This window comes from Microcebus murinus, chromosome 15 (assembly GCF_040939455.1).
Source record: "Microcebus murinus isolate Inina chromosome 15, M.murinus_Inina_mat1.0, whole genome shotgun sequence".
NCBI classification, from domain to species: Eukaryota; Metazoa; Chordata; class Mammalia; order Primates; family Cheirogaleidae; genus Microcebus; species Microcebus murinus.
The window spans coordinates 36,139,039-36,153,006 of NC_134118.1; the positions used below are offsets into that span (position 1 = coordinate 36,139,039).

Genomic DNA, 13,968 nt, shown 5'->3' on the forward strand with positions numbered 1-13,968 from the left:
AGTTAAAGGGTGGCCCTCACTAAAATATAAACAGCTTGTCAACGCAAGCCAAAGGGGCGGGGCTGCAGTCTCAGGGGACAATGGGAGCCAATGATCAGCCTCCTTGGGCTCTGCTTGCTTAAGATATCGTGTTTCATTCTGAAGTTGAGGAGCCTGGAGTGAGAAACACTGAATAGGAAGGAGCAGAGTTCCCACCTCCCCAGCCTGAAAGGCTCCAAGTTGAAAAGTTTAATCGCTAACCACAGAAGACCAGTTTCAGGAAGGGTTTGTATACCGCACACATAATGACATGTATTGCTTTTATTTTATTTATTTTGTTTTAGAGACAGGGTCTTACTGTCGCTCTGGCTAGACTGCAGTGGCGTCAGCCTAGCTCACAGCAACCTCAAACTCGTGAGCTCAAGCAAGCCTCCCGCCTCAGCCTCCTGAGTAGCTGGGACTACAGGCACACATCACTTCTCCAGACCAATTTTTAAATTTTTATGTAGAAACAGAGTCTCTCACTATGTTGCCCAGGTTGGTCTCAAACACCTGGCCTCAAGGGATCCTCCTGCCTCAGCCTCCCAAAGTGCTGGGATCATAGGAGTGAGCCACCCTGCCAGGCCAATAATCTTGTGTTTTTAAAGCCACAGACATTTATGTTGCATTAGCTAGCTTTTGTCTTCCAGGGTTATAGTATTTGTGAGTTTTTCAAAGAACAAAGGCCCAGGAAGATGGTTTTATGAATTGCTTATTTTATTTTATATGCTATCTGATGAGAAGCACTGACCTCAATGAAATGCTTGATTTCATTGATCTGTCTTCAGCATCCAGAGAAATAGACTTACTTTATTCCCCGAGTCAGCAGAATGGATCACATTTGATGTGTCTGCGCTCATTTTATTTTTTCAGACATATTTTATCACATACAAAATAGAAGTTAGTTCAGTGTATTTGGAAGGAGATAGGACAGCCATGGCTTCTTTCGGTTACTTGACCTTAATGAGATTCTGTTTTGAAAGATACTAAACCAGACTAACCTTCTAATACCCTACGATAACAACCAAGAACCAGAAAATAAACTGTGGCTTTTTTTTGTTTATATGATTTCTAAATAATACACTAAGGTAAAAATAAAGTTAAGAGCTATTTGGTTGATTGTGTGGCACTGCACAAATCATAGGCATACAAACTGTGAGAAAAGTACAGTCATTACAGCTTGGAATGGTCTCATTATTTATAAAGGGAAACATAGTAGTTATCCCATTAATTATCAGAGAAAAATGTTCCAATATATTCATTTTCCACAAACTCTTTCTTAAGTCCTTCTGATGTTGATTATAAAAAAATAATGCAAAGATGCTGTCCTTTCTAATATGTTAGTTTGAAAATATTTATGATTCTACCACTGATGTTTAATTTATATTAAAGTAAAATTCCTCTCGACCCTCTCCCAAATGGTGTGTGAGGCCCTTTTAGTCCTTGTATTCTTCTTAGGATTCCAAAAGAGCTATTATATCTATACTCTCATGGATTTTGATTTTAAGGTACAAGTTACCTTCTAGAAAGGATCTAGTTTTCTTCTAAATTATTAGGATCCTGTCATTAAAAAAAAAAATCTTCAGGACACCAAAAGTATGAGCAACCAATGAAAAAATAGATAAATTAGACATTATCAAAATTAAAAACTTTTGTGCTTCAAAGGACATTATCAAGAAAGTGAAAAGACAACCTAGGGAATGGGAGAAAACATTTGCAAATCATATATCTGATAATGTTCTAATATCCAGAATATATATTTAAAAACTCTTACAATTCAACAGCAAAAAGACAACCCAATTTAAAAGTGGGCATGGGTCTTAAATAGACATTTCTCCAAAAATAATATATAAATGGCCAACAAGCACATGAAAAGGTGCTCAACATTAGTCATTAGGGAAATGCCAATCAAAAGCAGAATGAGGTACCCCTTTACACCTATTAGGATGGCTATAATTTAAAAAGAAAGAAAGAAAAGTAGCGAGTGTTGAGGGGTTATGAAGAAACTAGAACCTCTGTATATTGCTCATGGGAATGTAAAATGGTTCAGCTGCATGGGAAACAGTTCCATGTTCTTCAAAAAGTTAAACATAGAATTACCATATGACCCAGCAATTCCATTCCTGGGTATATACCCAAAAGAACTGAAAACAGGGATTCAAAGAAATATAATACATGTACATCCATGTTCATAGTGGCACTATTCATGATAGCCAAAAGGTTGGAAACAGCCCAAATGCCCACCAACAGGTGAACAGATGAACAAATCGTGGTATATACATATAATGAAATATTACTCAGTCATAAAAAGAGATGAAGTAGTACATGTTGAAGCATGTGCAACAAAGACGAATCCCTAAAACTTTATTCTAAGGAAAAAGCCAGACACAAAGTGTCACATATCGTGTGATCCCATTTACACGAAATGTCCAGAATAAATAAGCCCATAGACACAGAACACACATTGGTGGTTGCCAGAGGGTGTGGGAGAGAGGAATCGAGAGAAACTGCTTAATGGACATGGGGCTTTATTTTGCAGTGATGGAAATGTTTTGGAATTAGGTAGCGGTGGTGGTTGCATAATAAATGCTACTGTATTCACTTTAAAATGGTTGATTTTATGTTACATAAATTTCATTTCAATCAATGGAAAAAAGTATTGTTAAAACTTCAGTACTTTCTGGGTTCAATGGGAACCTTTCTTAAAAAGTCACCCCACAAGTTTACTAAAGAGTTTTTAAAAGAGAGTTTATTAAATTCATTCATTCATTATATTTATGCATTGCTCAGCATTGGTTAAGCCCCAGGCACTGTGCGCAGCTAGGTGCCAGGGACCCCTTGGCACTCTCCCTGCCACAGCAAGGAAGGACAGGACCATCCCATGGGGAAAGGAACGCAGTGGTGAGCAGGATGACAGAATTAACCTTTGGTGAGTGGCTGCCACGTGCTAGGTGGTCTCATGCTTGATCCATTTAATACTCAAAACCACTTGGGGTGGCAGAGGTAGGAATCAGTATTCCCATTTTATAGATAAGGAAACTGAGAATCAGAGAGTTTAACTAACTTCCCAGAGTCGCCCTGCCTGCAGGACATGAAGGCAAGTTCTTTCTGTTCCACACGCCGCTCTTGAGCAGAGGTTGGGAAGAACTGAGTTAATGGGAAAATGCTATTTTCCGGGCAAAAGGGAAAATAAGATGACAGACTAAAATTTATTAAAAAGCATTTAGACATCAAAAAGAACATTGTGACTCTCTTTCTAGTGGGATGAATATGCAAATGGGGGAAAATCAAACCAATTGTCAAACTTTTACTCAGAAAGTATCATTTTCCAAAATAACCAAAGAACTTCAGAAAACTGAAGGATTTTCTAAGTAATCTGACCAGATACCCTCATTTTTCAGACAGGGAAACAAATGCCTTGCAAAATTAACTGACTCCCCCTAAGTTATTAACATATGGCAAGACAGTAGCAGAACCAGGTTAGGACCCAAGTCTCTTACTCCCAGTTCAAGGTTAATTCCATAATACCATACACCTAAAAATAAGAAATTAATCCTAGATTAATCTTTTACTAAATACCTCTCAAATTCTCTACCTCTTCCTAGTCTTAGTAGACATAATTTTTACCCTCTATAAACTCTGGGTGTGATGATCTACCAAGTATGTTTGGCATTCTCAGTGACTTTACTGTTTCTTTCATCATATGTTTTATTAAAAGTTAATCAAGAAGAGAGAGATTCACAGGTTATAATCTGAGAAGGACTGTATTTGACCTCAGTTCATTTTAACATAGGTAAACCCCTTGGAAGGTTGGAATAGGAAACAAAACAAAGAGGAAGAGGGGACTTTGAAAACATGGAAAGAAGAGTTTGCTAGGACTTTCATGGATAAAACACAACTATGTGAGGCAGAAACTCTGACAAAGCTGTTTCACACATTCCTGGAGACTATTTCTTTCCTGACCATCATATCCCTTGGCATTGGCTTATTGTTCTTATTAAAAATAATACACAAAATAATCACAGAGGCACATGCGTGCTCTTTTAAAAGTCTGGGAGATGACATAACTTCTTTCTACATTTCAAACCATTTGATTATGCAATTCAGAAAATTGCTATATGCCCTTTGAGAATAGTCATCATCTAATTAAAATTTTACCCTTGGTCCAAAACAGCTACCTCTTAGTTGCCCAACTCTTGGCAACCCAAGCTTCACTGAACCCTTCTAAAGAGCTGAAGCTCCAATTAACTGACTTAGCTCAACATTCCATACTGCATTCATACCAAGTCCCTGATTTGACAATATACAAAACCCTGTACCAAAGGGAAAACATTAAATTGTCTACTGGTATTTATTTAAAAAGTGATATACACATAAAACTACATTCAAATGTCAAGACACCATGTAATAATATGGTTAATGGAATGGGGTGAAATTGCACCAGAGGCCCTTTGGATAATACATGGATGAATGAATGGTCAGACTCCTTAAGTGTTCTCAGATGATTCTGGAAATTACAAACTTCTAAGCTTAAATTACCTGTTTTCAAATCCTTTATTTTCTTTTTTAAGGAAATAAAAAGGATGCTGTCTTAGTTCATTCAGGATGCTATAATAAAATAACCATAAACTGAGTGGCTTATAAACAACAGAAATTTATGTCTTACAGTTCTGGAAGCTGGGAGTCCAAGGTCAAGGTGCTGGCAGATTCCATGTCTGGTGAGAGCCCTCTTCCGCATTGATTGACACCTGTCTTTTTGTCCTCATATGGTGGAAGGAGCAAAGGAGATCTTGGGTCTCTTTTGTAAGGGCACCAATCCCATTCATGACGGCTCTGGCCTCATGACCTAATCACCTCCCAAAGGCCCTGCTTCCTACTAGGATTTCAACATAGGAATCTCAGGCAGACACAGTCAGTCCATAGCAAATGTACAGGCAGCATGACTTGATAAAGAGGAGGAGCTGGAGAATTAACCTTCGGTGACATTGAAGGACTCGGTGGATGGAAGGAACAGAGCTACAATCTTTTCACTTTGACAAAGCTTTTGATTTTGTTCTGCTTAGCTGTTTCTCGATGCATTGTAAATTATGAATAAAAATTACTCTTATGTCAGCTTACAACCTTTTAAAGAGGTGAAATGTTCTGAACTCGTTCCATTAAACTTCATAACTAATTATGTAGACGTTCCACATTTATTATTCTAAATGATGTCTTTGTCTGCTCTGAGAAAGAATGTGATGATAAGGCCTCAAGTTTCATATGCAGTTAAGCTGTGAAGAGGACTCTGCTAACCACACATCAATATGGCATGTGCTTTTGTTTTTCCAACTATGCTGATTTTTTTTTTACAAGCTTCCTATAGTTTTTTACTCTCTCCCCATATGGCCAATGGCGCACATTTGCAAAATGATGCCTAAGGTTGCTGCTGTGGAACAAAGACCAGCAAACTGGCTTATGTGGTAGACCAAGCCAAGGTCTTGGACCCCTTAGCCTATCTCTCAAGCCCACTGAGGTCAACCATGACTAACTTTAACACCACAAAGGTTTTGAAGTTCTTGGGAGAGATCACCGAAGGGATTTGCAGAAAATCTAGTTCAGAATTAATCCCAGGACCCACTCAAAAGGTCTCATGAGGAACATCCTAAATCTAGGAGTAGTACAATATTTTCATCAATAACCCTGATGCAAGTAAGTGTACGATTGTGAAGAAGTTACAAGCTGAGTCACCCCTTCAGAAGTGGGAGCTTAGAGCTCAATAACTACGGCAATGATATGTCTACAGCATTTCCGATGTGCCAGGCACTGTTCCAAGAGCATTCGCATGTATTAACTCATGTAATCCTCACAACCAGCCCGAGGAAGTGGAACACTCATTTTACAGATGAGGAAACTGAAACTTTGAGAAGTTAATGAACATATCCATCTAGGTAGAAGTGGTCAGATACCCAGAGAATAAAATTGTAACAGGATTAATTCAGAGAAGGAAGAACAAAGAGCAGAGATGAAATCTGGTGGCAGAAGTAAGGATAGTAAGAAATAAAATGCCTAGTAGTCCCGTGTTAGTTTTCTAGGGCTGCCATCACATATTACTATAAGCTTAAAACAATAGAAATTGAGGGTTGTCATGAGGATTAAATGAAATATATTTGTAAATCATTTAGAACGGTGGTTAGCATATGGTAAGCATTATATACGTTCTCCATAAAATCAATAAATGAAAATAAAGGTCCACGTGCTCTTCCTCATCACAAAGAATTCTGTTTGCACCCATAGATTTATTCATTCAAAGATTGTTCACTGAGGGCCCCTCTGTGCCAGGCACCCCTCTAAGAGCTGGGGAATAAGGCAGTGAACATAACACACACAAGTTACATTCTCCCAGGGGAGACAGAAAACATAGGAATGGACAACTAGAATGATAGATCATGCCTGGTAAGTGCCATGGGGAATAATAAAACAGCCTAAAAGGATTGGGCATTACCAATGGTGGACCTGGGTAGGCTGGACTGAAGCAGGAAGCTGCAATTTTAAATAGAATGTTCAGGAAAGGCCTCACTGAGAAGCACCTTCTGAGAGAAGACCTGGGTGGGCTCAGTGCCGGGGGGACTCTGGGGAAAGAGCATCCTTGGGAGCAGGAACAGAGAGTGCAAAGGCACAGTGGCTCCTGGTGTCTGGAGCTCAGTGGCTGTTTCGGATTAGCTGACTGTGAATGGGCACGGTATGTTGAATTTTCATTAATTCCATTTGTTCTATTTGCAATTAGAACCTCTTAACCTTGATGTACAATTTCCCCCCAAAATGATTAGAGACTGATACTTTGATTGTGAATTTAGAGCCTCAACAGTTTTTAGAATTCATGTTCAATGCTGGCTATAGTGGAATGCAAATGCAGTGGCTTGGACTCGTGGTGCTGCGGCTGAACAATCACCCTGGTGCTGGGATGCTCGGGAAGTGGGGCAGCGGGAACCACCCTCGTAGCTCTGCGGCTGCACTCTAAGACTAACCAATAGATCTGGTGCTTGGCAGCCAAAAGGGAATGCAGAGATAGCTGAGGTGCTTAGCAGAGGGGAACCAAACTAATAAAAGAACTGGACAATAAACCCAGAGGGGACATCTAGGAACTGAGCATGCAGTTATTTAGTTTGAAGAAGGGGGGCTGTGTTCAGAGCAGGGGGCCTGAAGAATGGCTCTTCTATTTACAACACACCCAACAGGAATCTCGAGTCACTGTGATAAGGGACACAAAACTTGTGGCCTTCCTATGAACAAATGCGCTACATGTGAAGAAGAAAAACAGTTATAGAATCTAGGTGGTTGGTGTATGGGTGATCACTGTATAATCCTTTCAACTATACTGTATGTTTGGAAAATTGCCTAATAAAGTATTAGAAAATTTAAAAAAAAAAAAAGAAGGGATGCTTCTATGTTCTTACCTACTTCCGAGAATAAATTGAAAGAAAACAGGCTTAACTTACAGCACGACAACTTCAAGGACATTTATGAGAAAGGGCTTCCGTGTAGGAAGGCTTGTTAAACACTGCAGATTGTGTGAGCTGGCCCAGTCTCTGAAATTACTGAAATGAAGAAGCAGACGAAAGGCCGGGTATGGTGGCTCACACCTGTAATCCTAGCACTCTGGGAGGCCTAGGCGGGTGGATTGCTCAAGGTCAGGAGTTCCAAACCAGCCTGAGCAAGAGCGAGACCCTGCCTCTACTAAAAATAGAAATTAATTGGTCAACTAAAAATATATAGAAAAAATTAGCCTGGCATGGTGGCAAATGCCTGTAGTCCAAGCTACTTGGGAGGCTGAGGCAGAAGGATCACTTGAGCCCAGGAGTTTGAGGTTGCTGTGAGCTAGGCTGATGCCATGGCACTCTAGCCTAGGCAAGAGAGTGAGACTGTCTAAAAAAAAGAGCATACAAAAGAAAGTCCTTCACCTGTAACTCAGAACTATGTCATCATGAAGCAAATTTATTGTTTAAATAAAATGAGAATTACAAAAAAAAAAATAGCTTAGCTGATGTCTCTCTAGAATTGTGCCTAGCAGCAAAAAAATCTGGGTATGTTTTCTGAGAACAGAGCTTACTTGATTTCTACCAAATCCCCATACATCTCAGTCGTACAACTATGCATTTCTCATTTAAACATTTTGAGTTTAAAGTCATTTATGCCCCTCATTATTGTGTTTTTAAGTATCCATTGGGTAGTGACTGTCCAATACAGTGTTTTTTCCTTCTCTGGCATGGCCTGGGACAGAGAGATGGCCCCCATGGGCATATTTGTGCCGTGTGGCCCTGCTCAGGATTAATCCCAGCTGAGCCAGTGATTCTTCTCTGCCTCTTCAGCCATGGCTGGGGCATAGGTGTGGGAAGGGATGCCCCAACCCAAACAAAGCCAATTATTGGACGTTTTGAAGTGAAACTAAGAGAAATGAAGAAATCCTTCTCTGATGCTTGACTATAGGTCAAGCATCCTATAGTCATGAGGTCCCATGAGGTCACCAGCTTCAGTCATCTGTATTCCTTCCAAGTGAAAGAAGCTCATCTTCAGGAGAAGAGAATAAAGCTAAAATGCATAGCAAAGCAGAAATTAGAGACAGAAAGAAAGAACAGCATTCCTGACCCTGATTCCAGCTGCCGCTAATGTCCAACTCTGTGCTTTGTGAGATGCTCTGGTATTTCCTCCAGTAATACCTGTCTTTTTTCTGAGTTATTAATAGTTTGAGTTTTGTCTTTGTCCCTGTGATCAAAAGATGATAAACAGCAGATTCTAGAGTCAGATCCCATAACTTATAAGCTGTGTGGTTTTGGACCACTTTAAAATATTTTAAAAAAATTTTTTTTTTTTTTTTAGAGACAGGGTCTTGCTATGTCATCCAGGCTGGTATGCAGTGACTATTCATAAGTGCAATCACAGCTTACTGCAGCCTCAAACTCCTGGGCTCAAGTGGTCCTCTCACCTCAGCCTCCTGCATAGCTGGGAATATAGGTGTGAGCCACTATGCCTGGCTTGGGCCACTATTAAAAATCTTTAAGCCTCAATTTTCTCATATATAAATTGGTGATAATATTAGAATCCTCCCATAAGCTTCTTGGGAGAGATGTGGAGATAAATCGCATAACGCACTTAGTGTTATACAGTGCCAGGAACAAATTAGGTGCTCAATAAATGTTAACTATTCTTAACATGTATGGCACTAAAAATCAAGTCATGCATGCCATTGTCTGCTGTTGTATTTGTTTCCTTCAGGCTAAGGTAGAGTTTCTCTCTCCTGCTCTCATTCCCACGTCTTCTACGCGGCTCTGTGTGCTGAATTCATCTTCCCTACAGTACTTCCTTTCTAGCAGAAAAACACCCTTCATTTTTTAATCACTAGCTAAAACTCTTTCATGAAAAACTAACCATAACTCAACGGTGACAATTGTTTTTCCAAACTCCACTAGCAAGCGGAAAGGAATTTGCCAGGAGCCTTCAACTTAGATTTTATTTGTTACAGGATTCCGTTATGTGCCTATCCATCTAAGATGGATTTTATTTAAATCTAATCACCATAAATATTTATTAATAAATATTTATAAATTCAACCAGTCAGGTTGAGTTGATTTCCCCCCAAGACATTTATATTGCCTCATATGTTCATTCTCTATACCTCACTTTAATCCAAAATGACATTCTTTTGATTCTTGCAATGTCAGTTTTAAGGAAATGTTTATTGTGTGTACTTTAGAGAAACAATAGAAATGATAAAGTTCACTGTCTTCAATTTGCAAGCATTATTGTTACTGATTTATCAAATGAATATTGGGTGCCTACAGGGTTCCAGGCACTGCTCTAGGTGCTGGGTATACAAGGGTTAAGACACAAGGTGAACGCCAGCATAGGGAGGCACGGCCCTGAGAGTCACGGCAGCACAGAGGAGGGGCCTGCCTCAGTCGAGCTGGGGTGAAGGGCAGAGCATTAGACAAGGGATATTAGGCAGAGAGCTTCCCAGACACCAGAACCCCCACTCCAGCACCTCACATTCGCACCACAGACAAGTAGACCCCATGATCCAGAGGAGACCACAGCAGGTCACCTCCAGCCAGCTCTGTGCTCTCCGAGTCACCAAGCCTAGGTACTAATCACCACTCTGAGCATTACAAGACTGCTCTTCTAAAATGGGACAGAGACAGTTCATACTTTTTGGCTTTTAAAGACCTATCCCATTTCTTCTCCCTTGAATGTCATCTACCAGGGAAACTAAACTCTGTTTTAGATTAAATCTGCTACTTATTAGCCGGGCATGGTGGTCCGTGCCTATAGTCCCAGCTACTAGGGAGGCTGAGGCAGGAGGATTGCTTGAGCCCAGGAGTTAGAGGTTGCTGTGAGCTAGGCTGACGCCACGGCACTCACTCTAGCCTGGGCAACAGAGTGAGACTCTGTCTCAGATAAATAAATAAATAAATAAATAAATAAATAAATCCGCTACTTGACAGTAAAACTTTTCTACTCATCTCTCAATCATTGGTCTCTTAGTCTTCATTTTATTCTTTACCCAGGTACCATGGGGAAAACAGCATTCTAGCTGGAAAGAACAGCCCGTGCACAGGCGTGAGGCGTGAAGGAATAACTAGCATCACAGGGAGAGAGTGGGCAGTGGTGAGTGATGGGAGACACAGGCCGGAGCCAGGCCATGAAAGTGTTTGGGTTTTCTGGGCACAAAATTTGCAACTTGAGAAATAAAATTAAGCCCTTTCTGTAGGTAAAACAGAGTGCCTTGTGTGAACACAGGACAGAAAATGATTTAAAGGACTTGTTTCCTCGGTCTGTCCAGTGATGGTCAGAGAACCATCCCACATGCATAGGAGAGGAGTGAATTCACTCTGTCCCATGGGTGCCTTAGGCCATTGGGCTTAAAACCCTCAGGGAACCCTGAGAACAAGGCTGAGAGGCTAACCGAGGAGCCACTGTGTTTATTGAAGATATATGTCATTTTATTGAATGAAATGAATTCTGTAAATGCAATCAGAGAGCAAGGTGCCTCTTCAGACCCACTGTGTGCCACTGGTATTTCTTTGCCGTTGGATGGAATCTCAGGCAGATAACATTTTCAATAACATCTTCAGTCACTTTTAGGTTTCTGAAAGTTTTCTGAGCACTCTTAATCCCATGAACAGTCTCATTTCAGTATTTTAAATACCTTCTACAACACAAAGTACAAACCATAAGAGAAAAAATAATTGACAAGACAAATAAAATTAAACATGTTCATCAAAAGATACCATTAAGAAAATGAAAAGGGCAGGCACAGACTGGGAGAAAATATTAGTAACATCCAGACGGCATACTATTAAATAAGAAAACAAACAACTCCAAAAATTTGGGCAAAATATTTCAACAGACACTTCACAAAAGAAAATGTACAAATAGCCAAAATACACATGATAATGCTCATCATTAGTTATCAGAAAAGTATCAATTCAAACTACAATGAGATACTACTATACACCTACTAGAATTGCTAAAATTTGAAAGTCTGACATTATCAAAAATGTCAAGGATATGGACTACCTGGCATCTTCACACATTACTGATGGGTATGTAAAATGGTATAACCACTAAGGAACAATAGTTTGGCAATTTTTTGTAAAGATAAACATACATCTACCATACAACCCAGCACTTTCACTACTAAGTAATAACTTATGAGAAACAAAAATATGTATGTTCTACGATGTTCTTAGCTTTATTAATAATAGCCCAAATCCAGAAATAACTCAAATGTCCATCATAAGTGAATGAAAAACAAACTATGGTATATCCGTTTAATAGCGCACCACTTAGCAATAAAAACACACCATTGGCTGGGTGCGGTGGTGGCCCATGCCTGTAATGCCAGCACTTTGGGAGGCTGAGCTGGGAGGATCCTTTGAGGCCAGGAGTTCAAGGCTGCAGTGAGATATGACCACACCACTGCACTCCAGCCTGGGCAACAGAAGAGAAACCCTGTCTCAAAAAATAAAATATAAAATAAAATAAAATGTTCAAAAAAACCAAAACAAACTATTGACACACACAGCAACATGGATAAATTTCAAAAAGATTATATTGAGTGAAAGAAGCTAGACACAAGAGAGTACATGAGTCCATACATACAAAACTCTAGAAAATGCAAACTAATCTACAGTGGCAGAAGGCAGAAAAGTGATTACTTGGGACTGGGGCAGGGGAAAGGGGGAATGGCTGTTATAGTGCATGAGGGAACGTCTGTAGATAATGGAAATATTTTATGTGGTATACATTTGTCAAAACTTATTGAACTGAACACTTAAAATGGATATAGTTCATTGTACGTAAGCTATACGGCAATAAAGGTGATTTTAAAAACATTCTATCTAGCTGGGTGCAGTGGCTTATGCCTATAATCCCAGCTCCTTGGGAGGCTGAGGTGGGAAGATCTCTGGAGGCCAGGAGTTCAAGGCCAGCCTGGGTGATATAGGGAGACCCCATCTCAAAAAGAAAAATAAAATTCCATTCAGTGTAATAATAACAACTCCAACATTTTATCTGATTTAGAGCTTCTATGCTTTCATCCTGGAAACCTGAAGTGGGAGTAGAGGGAAGGTTGACTTTTTCTCTTTCTTCTAGATTCTATTAATACTTGCTCCTCCTGTAACTTGTGAGGTTGGCCTAAGGAGGAGAATTAGAGGAAAACAGTCATGGTCTTTGAGTGATATGATAGGACCGTATATAACAGGACGTTTGTATACTCTGGACTTGGTGGAAATCTGAAGCTGGCCATTGTCTCCTGGAAAGCTTCTGGGTCCTCGGAGGTGTCCGGGCTGTGACTCTCTCAGCTGTGAAATACCTGTGATGTGGCCACCGTGTCTCTGCCTGACAGCAAACCCCAGCGCCGAGTCATCCAGGGGCCTACCTCACAGACTCTTCGCCCTCAGGAGAGACCCAATCCCTCCTCCATGCAGCCCCCCTGGGCAAGGCTCTCACCTCAGGAGAGGTCTGCTTGGCCTGATGGAAAACCCTGCATTCTTGTCCCCACAACTGGGGGACAGCAGTGACCTCCCACACAGGCGTCTTCCTCTCTCTCTGCTCTCACACCACTCTGCTTTTCTAACCTGTGGGTTGGCCATCAGGCTGTCTCAGTGGTCCTGTTGCTTTCTCCTTTGTCGCCTGGTGAGAAGGAAGCACCCGTTCCCTCTGCCGTGTGCCAGGGGGACAGAAGAGATCACACAAAAAAGCCAAAGAAACCTCAAGCTGGGAAGTGGGCTTTGGGTCTTGAAAGAGTGACCGGCCATCCCTTAGTAAGTCCTCCATGGTGGACGGACTGTGCTTTGAAATACGAGAGTAAATGACTTCTGCTAATTTTTTCTCGACCTCTGGGGCCTCAGTTTACATTGACACAGAAATGTTCCCTTTTAGCATTCTAATTACTTGAATATGATTTGTGACTATAAATGCCTATAAATAAATTTCTCACACTTCCATGAAAATATTGCCAAATACTCTGAAATTTAAAATTATCATATTTGGGACATGGTGACAGATCCTTAATTAGAGTTATCTTGCTATAGAATTTTCTTCTCCTAAGTAGCGTGTTTTAAAAGCATGATTTGAATTTCTAATATTGGATTTTTTTTTAGAGTACAGAAAATATACAATTTTGTGGCAAGAGGATTACATTAGAAGCTATTGAGTTTTTCGTTTTGGGAAAGTGCTAATAAATGTAATATCCTGTTTCAGCAGCTCTGACAATTTGTGCTGTCTTTAGGCCAGCGTCCCCATGCAGGTAAAGTTTGTTTTTTTCATTCTTTCCCCTCTGGTTATTCTTAAGGTCTGGAAGAGCAGGTTCTTTTGATATGAAGAGAGGGTGTGGCTCTAATTCAGTCAGAGGATGCAGAATAAAGGTGCAGGCTTGGGAAAAGCTTCCCCTTTCGGGAACTTGGCAGCAGGGAC

General features: G+C 40.4%; 1 non-coding gene across 1 annotated transcript; it reads left to right on the forward strand.

The window, feature by feature from the left end:
- Window positions 1-7,171: 7,171 nt before the first annotated feature.
- LOC142876818 (small nucleolar RNA SNORA11) lies at window positions 7,172-7,300 on the forward strand. Its single transcript, XR_012923635.1, has one exon. It is a non-coding gene; the product is annotated as a small nucleolar RNA SNORA11 (small nucleolar RNA).
- Window positions 7,301-13,968: the final 6,668 nt, after the last annotated feature.